This window comes from Rhagoletis pomonella, unplaced genomic scaffold (genome assembly GCF_013731165.1).
Source record: "Rhagoletis pomonella isolate Grant_MI unplaced genomic scaffold, Rhpom_1.0 Rhpom_scaffold_00002, whole genome shotgun sequence".
In the NCBI taxonomy this organism is placed as follows: Eukaryota; Metazoa; Arthropoda; class Insecta; order Diptera; family Tephritidae; genus Rhagoletis; species Rhagoletis pomonella.
The window spans coordinates 74,463,665-74,477,696 of record NW_023458556.1 but is presented as its reverse complement, the minus strand read 5'-3'; positions in this window follow the sequence as shown (position 1 = coordinate 74,477,696).

Sequence of the window (14,032 nt, the reverse complement as noted above, 5' to 3'; positions counted from 1 at the left end):
ACTGCTTGAAGAGCATTATATTATGCTCCTTGACCGGGAGCATTTTTTCCTCGTCATGAAGGTGGTGTTCTGGGAAGTCCAGTCGCTGTCCTGAGTGCGGTGTTCTGTGCTGTCTGTAGCTTTATCCACCGCGTCCTACTAGTCCCCGGTGACCACACTGGTGCTGGGTAGTTTAAAACCGGCCGGCCTATTGCCTTGTATGTTGCCAGCAACGTTTCTTTGTCTTTGCCCCAAGTACTGCCGGCTAGCGACTTGAGGACCTTGTTGCGGCTCTGTACTTTATTGACAATAGCGGTTGCGTGCGCAGAGAAGGAGAGCAGGCTGTCGAATGTTACTCCGAGTATTTTGGGGTTATTCACCGTCGGAATTGATGTATCATCGACGTGAATTCCCAGCGGTAGCCTGACCTCCTTGGTCCAGGTGGTGAACAAGCTCGCTTCACTTTGCAGTGAAGAAGCGAGAAAGCTCGGAGAGATACCCGTTTACTTTCTAACACAAGTCATCAATTCCATTCCCAGTCGCCATGATCGAGCAATCGTCGGCGTAAGAGACAATCGAGACTCCCTATGGTGGTTGGGGCAGCTTTGAAATATAAAAGTTGAACAGTAGCGGGGAACGAACACCACCCTGTGGAACCCCCTGTTTTATTTTTCTGAGTTTACTCGATTTGTCTCTAAACATTACCGACGAGTGTCGACCACTCAGATAATTTGGCGACCACCGTTTGAGCCTCTGTGGGAGAGAGGAGCCTCTATATCTTCTAGTAGCGCAGAATGGCTGACGGTGTCAAACGCCTTTGACAAGTCCAACGCTACTAGAATCGTTCTCTCACAGGGACGGTTACGGTTAAGGCCACGAGTTATCTGAGTATTTATGGCGTTAAGTGCTGTTGTTGTACTGTGCACTTTACGGAAACCATGCTCATTCTTCGCTGGGGTCAGGTGGTTCGTGAAATACGGGAGCAGCAAGGCCTCGAGTGTCTTCGCTACCGGGGAAAGGAGTGTTATCGGCCGATACGAATATCCTTTGTTGGCAGGTTTACCCGGTTTGAGAGTGGGACCACTCTTCCCACCTTCCAGATGTCTGGGATGATGAGAGTGGCCATAGACAAATTGAGGACCTCCGTTAGGTACGCTACTCACGCAGGACCCAAATTTTTCAGCATCAGCATGCATATTCCGTCGGGACCCATGGCTTTGGAGGCTTTCGCCTTCCCAATGGCCACCTGAACTTCACCGCAAGTTAAAGCAAGGGGGGCAAGACAAGTTGTTGGCAGTTTGTGCAGCCTTCTGGTCACTCGACGCTTGGCTTTGTCCACCGGAGGATGCAGTATGAACTGCCGGCTAAAATAGCTCGCGCATCGCTCCGGGTCTGACGAAGCATGGTCGCCGAAAGAAATTTCGACCCTATCGTCGTGCTTCGTCGGATTGGACAGTGACCTCACGGTTGGCCAAAGCTTACTCACACCAGAGGTGAAGTTACGGGTCTTCAGATGCTCTTCCCACTTCCGCTTATGTACGTTCACTAGTTGCCGAATCTCCGCGTTCAGATCCCTGATGCGGGGATCTCCGGGATCGGCCTGACGAAGGCTAGAACAGCCGCTTCAGCAGGGAAATTTGGACGTGGATCCATTATGCATCCTGCCGGTACGAAGCGAGCTGCAGCGGCAGTGACAACCCTGCGGAACTTACGTTCACCAATGTGGACGCCGGTTGGTGTGGGGAGTGCAGCGAAGGTGCTCTCAGTAAATTCCGCGAAGCCTTTCCAATCAGCTTTAGAAAAGTTGATATAGGTCCGGTGTTCCGCGGAAGCAAAGTCGGTTGGTTTATCGATCGAGATGCCTATAGGCAGATGGTCTGATGCCAAAGTCAGCATAGGTCGCCATGATACGCTGTTTATCAGACCAGCGCTGACTATTGTTATGTCTGATGAGCTGCAGCAGCTTGTCATAATCCTGGTGGGTGCGTCGTCGTTTATTGTGCAGAATATCGAATCGTCTATCTGCTCAGCCAAGTCTGTTCCCCTACGATCGTTTGACAGGCTTGAGTGCCAAAGATCGTGGTGCGCATTGAAGTCATCTACAACCATACGGGTTTCACCTCTGAGGAGCGCATCTATGTCAGGGTGATATCCTGCCGGGCAGCAAGTGACAGGGGTTATATATACGTTAAATATTTCGAGCTCAAAATCTCCTGACCGTATAGCAATGCCCTGACATTCTAGGGTGGTAAGCAAAAACAGCCCTTTACGCGTAAAAGCACATTTAGCGCATTTAGCTCTAAATGCTACTCTAAATGTACATTTTTGTATTAAGAATCTAAATGCTAAATGTAACCCTGTGGCAACTTTGGTATTCTGCGTTCCGTTTCCTTTCGATCAATCTTCGAAATTTACGATTATATCTATTCTACATTTCGATCATAGTTCCGTTTTTCTAAGTTGCAAATTTGTTGACGGAGAACGTTTCGATTGTTATTTTCGTGGGTTTAAATAATAAAATTTTATAAAAAAATTAAGTAAAATATACTGTGCATGATTGCGAGTCATCGTAAATGAGTTTTTTCGAGTTTTACTCCTCTGCGACCTTGTGCACCACCTGGACGAAGGAGGTCAGACTACCGCTGGGAATTCACGTCGATGATACACCGATTCCGACGGTGAATAACCCCAAAATACTTGGAGTAACCTTCGACAGTCTGCTCTCCTTCTCTGTGCACGCAACCGCTATTGTCAACAAAGTACAGATCCGCAACAAGGTCCTCAGGTCACTAGCTGGCAGTACTTGGCGCAAAGATAAAGAAACGTTGCTGGCAACATACAAGGCAATTGGCCGGCCGGTTTTAAATTACGCAGCACCAGTGTGGTCGCCGGGGACTAGTAGGACGCAGTGGATGAAGCTGCAGACAACTCAGAACTCCGCACTACGGACAGCTACTGGATGCCTTCTGATATTGCCTGAACACCACCTACTCGACGAGGCGAAATTGCTCCCTGTCAAGGAGCATAACACCATGCTCTGCAGGCAGTTCCTTGTCGGGAGCCATAGACGTGGTCACCCGAATGGCAACTCTACGAACTGACGGACGAAGTCCAGAGGTTCATTAAGCAACCTCTGGACCCGTCAGCATATCGACAGGCCCTGAACGGCATACACAGGGGGTCAGTCTCGAGTTATATAGACTCTAGAGTTGTGGATGCCGTTCTAGGCACACAACCACCGGACGTAGACGAGACAGAGCTTCATCTGCCTCGGGAGACAAGAACCACAATAGCCCGACTTCGCTCTGGATACTGCAGCAGGTTAAACTCATACCTGAGCAGACTAAACGCGGATGTGCCGAATGAGCGTCCGGCATGCGGAGAGACACCTCATGACTCGAAGCATCTTTGTCCCTGTGGACCGACCCCATAGAGGCTGCACGCTTCTTAGGACTGCTGTAAGTGGAACTTGACGACAACGACTGAGATATTAACTGATCTGGGCAGGGTTTCTGTAGCCGCTACAACAACAAGTTTCGTATCATATTAGGTTTGTATAGTAACTTCTCCAGTAAAAGATTGCACCGAGAGCGTAAAAACAAAATAGAGCGTAATATTGAGAAGAAAAAACTAGCAGAAGTTATTGAACACAAAACTAGTAAAAACTTGCAAGTGAACAGTTGTTACTATTTATAAATCAGTTTTAAACTCTGCTTTACACAGCACTTACAGCACTTAAACAGTCCAGTAACATCATTTATATTTTGATTTTCACTCATTTTACTTTTGTTTACGCTTAACCAATTCAACAAATGGCAGCTTTTGACATTCATTCTTCTTCTTCTTCTGCTAGCTAATTTCTAGGTGCAATCCCGTATATATGGGACTAAAACTAGTAAAACTGTCAAAAAATCAAAATTCGCTCAGAGGGAGAGAGTAACATTGAAAAGTGGATCGCTTTTTAGTAAAAAATGGTAACTTCTGTCAACTTCAACATAACCTCAGAATTTTGGTTGTAAATTCTTGCTTATTTTGTATGTCAACACACTCAGCTCACACATGTAAATAACCAAAAACACTTTCAAATTCATTAGAATCCACTAAAATAAGTAATTAAATACTTTGTTTAGGCCACTAGCCTAAACCAAATTTTGAAAGGGTGAACCACCCTAATGTTCATATGCATACACACCGATATGTACATACATACGAATATGAACATATAAATAAGGAGCGTTCCTTATCTCCCAGAAATAGTCAGAAAAAGTCCGAAGTAGTCAGATTTAGTCCAAAAAGCGTTCCTTAACTCGGAAATGACAGCAAAAATGAGAGAGCAACAGTCAGTGAGAGTGACTCTCATCAGTCCGAAGTAGTCAGATTTAGTCAGAAGAATTTTTTCTGGCAAAATCCTGAAAAGTGTCAAACTCAACTGAATTTAAATTAACGGAAATTAATGAATACGCTAAAAGTGAGAATAATCTAAAAAGTAAAAGAAATGAATTGAAATTGGAAGGAGGCAAAAAATAATTGATATAGCAAGTGTTTATTGTGCTTGTGCTTGTGTGAATGTGTTTTGTACATACATTTCTGTTCTTATTTGACGTTAGTTTTGTTGTTGCCATTCTTTGGACTAAAAATTTGGTTTTTTGCGTTCCTTTACTTTTCCTGTTATTCTCTTTTAGTGAGCGCATTTTGCTTACGCTCTGGCATTTTGACACTTTTCAGATTTTAGTCCAAAAAGATAAGGAATGAACCTAATAATTGCATTATTTTTCCCGCCAATTAGTATAACGAATTAGCCAAATTTTCCCTCAAAACAGCTCGCTGTTTGAGGGTTCGGCTCAATCCGTCAACAAACTGCGCGGTCATTCCAGTTTTCACTTTATCAAGCACGGACGCCTTTCAGCCACCACCCTTCATCACACACCAAAGGTAATATTGTAAAATAGTCTCCTAAACTAAACGCTTTCAATAAACACCTAGGACGTAATTATTAATTTTAATCTCCATCTGTGTCGTTTTCTTGTATTCTTTTCATAAAAACATGGATGCTCTGCTGGAGTTGCGAGCCACATAAGCGTCAGTGTTTCCATGGTCCATCTTCGCCAGGAAATTCTCAAGCCAGCATACTATAATACAGTCCACTATAAAACATTTACGGAATTGAGCTCACTTTGCAACAGCAACTAAAGCACTTTCCACAAAACGCCATAAAAACACAACTGGAGCACCATAACCATACTTGCGGGAGCTTCTCAAATACACAATAGCGCTCCGCATTCACATACATAACTGGGCACATAACACCACATTGGTCGTAAAAAGAATTTTCAAAGGTACGTGGTTAACATTTCTGCACTTTTTTTGCACATACACCATTTAGGTATATTAAAAAATATTTAATTTTCGTTTTTTTAAGTTTAACAAATTTTCCAGGTTTTATTTTATTGAATATTGAAAACTGAATGAATGAATATAAAAATTTTCAACTCAAAATTGATCGTACATAAATAAATGTAACAAGATATTTTCATAATTCAAAGTATTTTAAGAACAAGTGTTTAACAAGTAATGTGTATCACTACACTACTCCCCTCTTCCAAAAACTTTCATATCTAACAAATTAAAAGTAACTCGCTTCGTCTTGCTGGATGAACTAAGTTTACTTCCATCTAGAAATGCAAGCTTAACTCTGTCTATAGAAATATTTACTAATTTGTTGTGATAATTAATTTTGAACCACTTCGGTGTCTTTTCTATAACCTCGAACGGTCCTTCATATGGTTCCTGTAAACCAGTTCTTTTCCTATCAATTCTTACTAAAACAAATTTGCAATTATATAAATCTTTTGGAATATAAACAAGTGAATCTTTATGATGACATACTTTCGATTCATAATTTTTGAGATTTTGCTTTAATTTATTCAGTACATCAGATGAATCAAATTTTGTTTCAGACCGAACTACCATTTGCGAAGGAAGCCTTAAATTTTCGCCGTATAACATCTCCGCTGCTGTAGCGTGAATGTCTTCTTTGTAGGATGATCGCAAACCCAACAATACTATAGGTAACTCCTCATACCATCTGCTTGCGTTTCCACTAGCCATAATTGATGCCTTTAGTTGCCTGTGAAAACGTTCGACCATTCCGTTAGCTTGCGGATGGTAGGCAGTGGTTGTAATCTTATGACTTCCTAAAAGCTTTGTTAGTTCAGTAAAAATCTGAGAAGTAAACTGTGTGCCCTGATCTGTTGTAATTGTCAGTGGAACTCCAAAACGTGAAACAAATTCGCGGAAGAAAGTTTCTGCAACATTTTCCGCCGAAATACTTCGAAGTGGATATGCTTCTGGCCAACGGGAATTTCTTTCGATAATAGTTAAAATAAATTTAAAATCGTGTGATAAGGGAAGAGGTCCAACGATATCCAAATGTATGTGCTCAAAACGTCCTTTTGGAATTGGTATTTTCGAAACTTGAGATTTTGTATGTCTATAAGTTTTACATTTTTGACAGTTAACACATTCTTTTGTCCACTGATTTATAGTTTTGTTCATCCCTGGCCAAAAATATCTACTTGTGATCAACCGACGTGTTGCTTTAACACCTACATGAGCTATATTATGTAATTTCTCAAAAACTAATTTTCGTAACATTTGCGGGACATATGGCCTTGTTGAACTAAGTGACGTTTCACACCAAATTTGAATATTTAAAGAGGGTATTGCTATTAACTCTAGTCTATGCCTACAATTTTGATCATATACTAATAATTTCATTTCTTCATCTTTGTTTTGTTCATCAAATAATCTTCTTAAGTTCAGGTCAGTAGCTTCTAATGCTGTAACTTCAGGAATCCTCGATAATGCGTCTGCAACACAATTTAAATCTCCTTTTATGTATTTAATATCACTAGTAAATTGAGATATGAATTCTAACTGTCTGGTTTGCCTTGGGCTTCTCTCAGCTTTTGAGTTCATAGCAAATGTAAGCGGCTTGTGATCTGTATATACTGCAAAAGATCTACCTTCTAACCAATGTCTGAAATGCTTAATAGTTAAATAAACAGCAAGTAATTCTCTATCAAAAGTACTATATTTACATTCAGACGGGCTTAGTTTCTTCGAAAAGAATGCAAGCGGTTCCTTAGAATGTTTAACTTCCTGTTGTAGAACACCCCCAATAGCTCTACTCGATGCATCTACAGCAATAGACAGAATTGCATTACTGTTGAAATGCGTTAACAGTGTTTTCCTAGCAAAACTCTCTTTAACTTGCTTAAATGCATATACTGATTCATCAGTCCATTGGAGCACTTTATCTTTGCTCTTCGATGCTTTTGTTATCATGCTATATATTGGGTCAAGCATTGCGGCAAGTTTTGGTATATACCTATGATAGAAGTTCACCATTCCTACAAACTTCTGCATTTGTTTGATAGTTATTGGTTGACCGAAATCAAGAATAGATCGGACTTTTTCCTCTGATGGTTGTATACCCTCGGATAGGGCTGATGATTTCACCCGGGTAATGAGCTACCCGGGTACCCGGGTAGCGGGTGAAGCCCTACCCGGGTATTGAATTACCCGGGTAGCCCGGGTACCCGGGCATTTTATAACCCGGGTAGACCGGGGACCCGGGCAGTATGGTAATTACCCGGGTACCCGGGCACCCGAAAAAATGTGGAGGTGAAAATTAAACGCATTTACGATCATATAACGCAAACGAACGTACATAGGGAAAATCTATAAGAATCTTCCGTACCATATGGGGAAATATTATAATATACAACACATACATTGCACTTGACAAATCCGTCATTCATCACACAAGCGTACTTCCAAACCCAGCTTGTTTTAGGCATGTCTAAAATATTAATATTTACGAAGTTGGTAATGCACGTACAGATATCGGATCGGTAACAAATAAAATTATTGAGACACACCCACCTGCGAATCTAAACGATGACCGACAGTTGAGGCAATTTTTGTGTTGGAATGAAAAAAATTTTAAAATTTCTTCCACAATTATTTCACAACAATACGTTCATCAACCTACTTCTCGTATTAAGGAAACTTCATTAAATAATTGTGATTTTAAAAGCTTTAAATATTATGAGAAAAGAAACTATAATTTGAACAAGCTGATACAATAAAAGTACAAAATCTTTAGGTGAATGAATAGCATAAGGCTTTGTTACCTTACTTTTTGTACCAGAAGTGGCCTACCACAGGGTTTAGTTCTTATATAATTCCCAATGAGAACGTTCTCGTCAGTTTTGTTCTCATTTTGGTTTTGGTTTTGACGCGTTCTTGGGAACATAGCTACGACAATGGCATTTAGTTTCGATCATACATTTCGTTCTCAGTCCCTGTTTTAAAATATTAATATTTAATATTCTTTAAAATATACATACATACATACATATGTACACATGCATGTATGTATATGCATTTACAAAAATTAGAAGTTTGAATTTAAGTACAGAAACTAATGTTTTAATTTACTTTTCTTGTCTCCGTCTACTCAGGCAAGCGGTTAGGTGTACATAGTCGCGTACACTCTAGACATAAAAAAATAATTATAAAAAAAAATTTTCTCACTGAAAAAATATTTATCCTCACCAAAAAGATTATACAAGAAGCTTTATGTCGCATTACCCGGGTGTTTTTCGTTTAACCGGCACCAACATATGTATATTACCCGGGTACCCGGGCAAATCGGGTAATACCCGACTACCCGGGTAATAAAAGCCCCGGGTAATACCCGGGTAATCGGGTACCCGGGTACCCGGGCACCCGGGCATTACCCGAATTACCCGGGCACCCGGGTAATACCCGGGTAACCGGGTACCCGGGTATCATCAGCCCTACCCTCGGATGATATGTTATACCCTAGGAAACTGATCTTTTCTGCTCCGAAAATGCATTTAGATGGCTTAATATTCAAACCGTACTTATCTAAACGCTGGAATAGCATATTTAAATGCTTTAAATGTTCTGCTTCGTCTTTGCTAGCTATCAATATATCGTCCAGATAAACAAAAGTAAAATCTAAATCGTGTAACACCTCATTTATGAATCTTTGAAATGTTGGTGCTGAATTTCGTAAGCCAAAAGGCATCCTGACGAATTCGAACATTCCAAATGGTGTGGTTATAGCGGTCTTATGGATATCTTCCTCTGCAACTGGTATCTGGTGGTACGCCCTAACTAAATCTATTTTTGAAAATATTTTCTTATTTTGAAATTCAATATGTAAATCGTGAATGTGTGGTAACGGATATCGGTCGGGTATCGTGATCAAGTTAACTCTTCGGTAGTCGCCACAAGGACGCCAGTCAGTTGCGTCTTTTTTAGGTACCAGGTGCAGTGGCGATGCTCCGTGGGATTTAGATGGACGACATATCCCGGATTTCAGTAAAAAATCGAATTCAGCCTTTGCTATTTTGTATTTGATTGGATCTAAGCGTCTCGGGCTACAGAATGGTAATACTCCATTTGTTATGATATGATGAACTGTCGAATGCTCAACTTTTTTGTTATAATCTGGTTCAGAAATTAATGAAGGAAAATTCTTTATAAGCTTTGTATATTGGTTTTCAACCGAAAATATTTTTGGCAACGAGATATTACAAAACGCAGATATTGCGTCGACAGACAAGTTAGTTAAGGGATCTATTAACCTCTTATTTTTTATATCTATTAAGAGTCCATACTTCCCTAAAAAATCTGCCCCTATGATGGGTTTAGAAATGTCAGCAATAAGAAATATAAACGGAAATTCCCGACGAAGTCCCAAATTAACATTTAATAATTTCTTTCCATAGGTCGAAATCATACTGCCATTTGCAGCAGTTAAAATAATGTCGGAAGATCGTTTGTGAATTTTGAATTTGGAGGAAGGAAGAACTGAAATTTCGGCACCACTGTCTATTAAAAATTTAAGCTTACTTTCTTTGTCTAATACAAATAAGCGACGTGTTGAAAATTTCAAATTGCCATTGTTAGTCGCTGCAACAACAGCATGTCCTAGTTTGTCGAGTCAGAATTATTTCTTTTAAAGGCACACGGTTCTTCACACTTACGTGCTTTACTACCAAAACGGAAATGGTACCGACAGACCCAATTTTTAGATTGAGACTTACTACGTGACTGGGAATTTTTATTATTACTAAAATACCTCCTTCTTGATCGTGATGGTCTATCATATATTTGCGTTTTAATCTCATTAATGTCCAACTGCAAACGATTAAAACTTTCACACATTTTCGTCGTAACCTTCGCTAAATCTTCCACAATTTTCCCTAAGTCATCAAAATTATTTGAAGAAGTAAGTACTTTACTTTTAACAGCACAAATTTCACTACCACTGGTAATTTCCCAAATTTTATCTGCGAGTTGCAAGAGATCATTAATATTATTTAAATTAGCGCTGGTTAATGCAACATACAAACTTTTAGGTAGTTTCCGCAACCAAATATTTTTTAAGAAAATCGGGTCTATAGTGCTACCCGCTAACTGACCAAGGGTCCTATAATACTCGGAAGGTCTGCGATCCCCTATCTCAGTATCTGACAAAATTTTATCACGTCTTCTCTGCTCGCTTAAAGAATGTCGGTCAATGAGAACTTTTTTTTAAATTTTCATAAGTCTCAGTCTGAGGTGGATTTTGTATAACATCAAGTACATTCGCAATAACTTCTTGAGGCAAGGCAGTTATAACGAACTCGTACTTGGTCGAATCCCTACTAATTCCCTTTGTAGCAAATTGCATCTCGGCATGCACGAACCATGCTTCAGGACAGTTAGACCAAAATTGTGGTAATTTTACCGAAGTAGCACAAATTTCAGACCTGTCATACGGATTACGTATATTATCTTGTGACACCTCACAGGGATCTTCAATATCAATCAGAGACCTACCAAGTCTATCCCCAGCACCTTTTTCTTGAGGAGAACGCAACATATTGCAAGAAGGTTTACAAAAAAATAAACTGTTCTTTGTATTTAAAAAAAAAATAAAATAAAATTGTCTAAGTGTAAAATTTAACACAACTAAACTACGCTAACATAAACTTATCTACTTAGATGTTTTGATTGGTGACGGTTTAAAGACTGGATGTTTTGTGGTTGTTGTTAAGGTTACAGATGTTGGTGGCTGTTGCTGCTTCTATACGGTCGACTATTATTGCGACTGCTGTTTCTGTGACATTTGTTGATATTTTGTACTTGTTGTTGTTGTTCAGCGTCAGCAAAACTACTTGGCGAGTGCTTTAAACGCGATGAGGATGGATGATAATAGACAATTGTCGATGTGGCAACGGCAGAACTTTCCTGTTGGCGTTGTTGTCGTGATGTCTGCTTATATTGCTTTTGTTGCCTCTGTTGTGACTGATTGTCGTCGTGGTAACGATGCTGACGCAAATATTTTTGTTGATAATGATGTTGCTGCACAAATGGCGATTGATGTTTGCGTTGTTGCTGCTCTCGTTCTCGTTCCTGTTCTTCTTGCTGTTGCTGTTGCTGCTGATGGAGCTGTTGCCCGTCGTCTTGCTCTGCTTGCAATCGCTCCTGATGCTGCTGTTGCAGCTGAGACTGCTCGTATTGCTGAAATGTGCGCCGTTATTCGCCCTCGTACACGGGGCGACTGGAGTAGTCGAAATCGGACGCGTTCACAAGCGACGTTTTCATTTGTATTCGCTAACTAGATGCAATGCAAAAATTCTTTGCAATCTTAATGCAATACAATAAAATCGCCGCGTCTATTCGTCGTCGTTATTGTTTTCAAAAATGTTGTTGGACGCGCCGTATCGCGTTCGTAAGAGTTGTAATAATTTGTGGTTGCTTTTGTTATTGTAGCCGTTGTCGAATTCAATTTCGACAAATGTCCTCGAAAGCGATTTTCACGTTTCTAAATTTTATCTTTGTTAAAAATTGCTCCTGGCAGGATCGCCAATTTTAGGTATATTAAAAAATATTTAATTTTCGTTTTTTTTAAGTTTAACAAATTTTCCAGGTTTTATTTTATTGAATATTGAAAACTGAATGAATGAATATAAAAATTTTCAACTCAAAATTGATCGTACATAAATAAATGTAACAAGATATTTTCATAATTCAAAGTATTTTAAGAACAAGTGTTTAACAAGTAATGTGTATCACTACAACCATTTACGTCAATCTTTGATACAGTGCTCATAGCCAATATTCCGCGCAATACAAAAAAAAAAAAACCAACCGCGAGTGATTTTGTGGATTCAGTGCAATAACTGAATATCCTTTCTTGTTCAAATAAACAAGTGCACGGTCACTATTAACAGAACACCCACTACAGGTTGTTGGTGTAATCATTGACTTAAACGTCGGCACACATACATATTTTCTATAAAATTTCGTATTTCAAAAATCTTTCACATTTGCAAAGCACAGATTTTTACCTTTTGCAGATAGTTTAAACTGTCAACTCATCACACCAAAACACTTGTTTAAGTTTCGAGAAATTTTAACCTCATTTACTATCGCTCTATTGTGATTGCACCTAAAGAAGGATTTCACTTTCACTCCTGGAATTCCAGTTCTGCATCCACAAGATCACTATTCGCGCTGTAATATTACTTGGATCAAAAATTTCCTAACATATTTTTCCATTGTACTTGGTTTGAGTTGGGGGGCGACCATCTTCTGTAAATACATACATACGTATATAAGTGAATCATACATACACACGCACATACAAACAATAATAAATAAATAATCCTAATACGCCTGCATTTAATATTTTGGTGTTAAAATCTCTTTGATTGTGGTGGGTTTTTCTTGGCTTTGCTTAGAGCTTTAGGAACGGTTGTAATTATCGTAGCCTCTCTTAGATTTAACACAACTATCCCATAAAGCATGGATAAATTTATTCGCTTGGCAGACGCTGTGACAGAGTTTGAGGCCGACTACAATGACAAGGCCCAAGCTAATCACACTAAGTACACTCTTGCTATTCAGCAAGAGGAACTTAAAGCTATGTGGAGGAAGGTAAAAACAGCGTATGAGGAGTTGGTTAATTCCGAGAGGTTGGACGCTGCTGGAATCTCCACTGCAAAGCCTAAATATAAAAGTTCTTATGCTATATACTTGCGCTGCATGTCAAACATGGCAGAACTCCATGCAAAGTTAGTCAAGAGTGACAGTGATGTAGAGGATATGTCCGCCCATAATATTCAACTACCGCCGTGTGATACGGACGTATTCAAAGGCGACTATCTCACATGGCCTACGTTCCGAGATATGTTTACGGCCATCTACATACTCAACAAGCGCCTCACTCCTGTGGAAAAATTGTTCCACCTAAACCAAAAAACAGAGGGGGAGGCCAGAGAGATAGTGAGTAAATGCCCATTGACTAACGACGGCTTTCAAACTGCCTGGAAAAATTTGAGTGATAGATACGAAAATAAACGTATCCTCGTAAATGCCCAATTAAAGATTCTTTTCAACCTACAGGCGGTACATAGCGAGTGCGGTAGCTCCATCAAACAATTGCAGCGAGATATTAATAACTGCATCTCGACATTACAGTGTCAACAGATTGACACATCAAACTGGGATGCAATCATTACATATCTCTGCTCAACGAAGTTACCAGAAACTACATTAGCGTTGTGGGAGCAACGTATTGAAAGCAAAACTGAAATATCCAAGAGGGAGGACATGGATAAATTTCTTTCACAACGGTTTCAAACTCTAGAAACCGTTTCAGATATTAGAGGCAGTAAACCTAACTCCACTGCAGGGCCGCACAATAGTAGGCATACCAATGAAGCTCATCAAAAAAGATTACAATCATTCCATGCTAGCGTACCCAAAGCAATTTGCAATTTCTGTAAGAGCAACGAGCACAAGCTATCAAGAATTTCTCAACCTAGCACCAGCTGACAGAATCAACTTCCTAACGAATAACAATGTTTGCCTGAACTGTCTATCCTCCGGACATAAGGTGTCAAGGTGCAGAAGCCCATTCAATTGTAGAATGTGTCACCTGCGGCACCACACGATCCTCCAC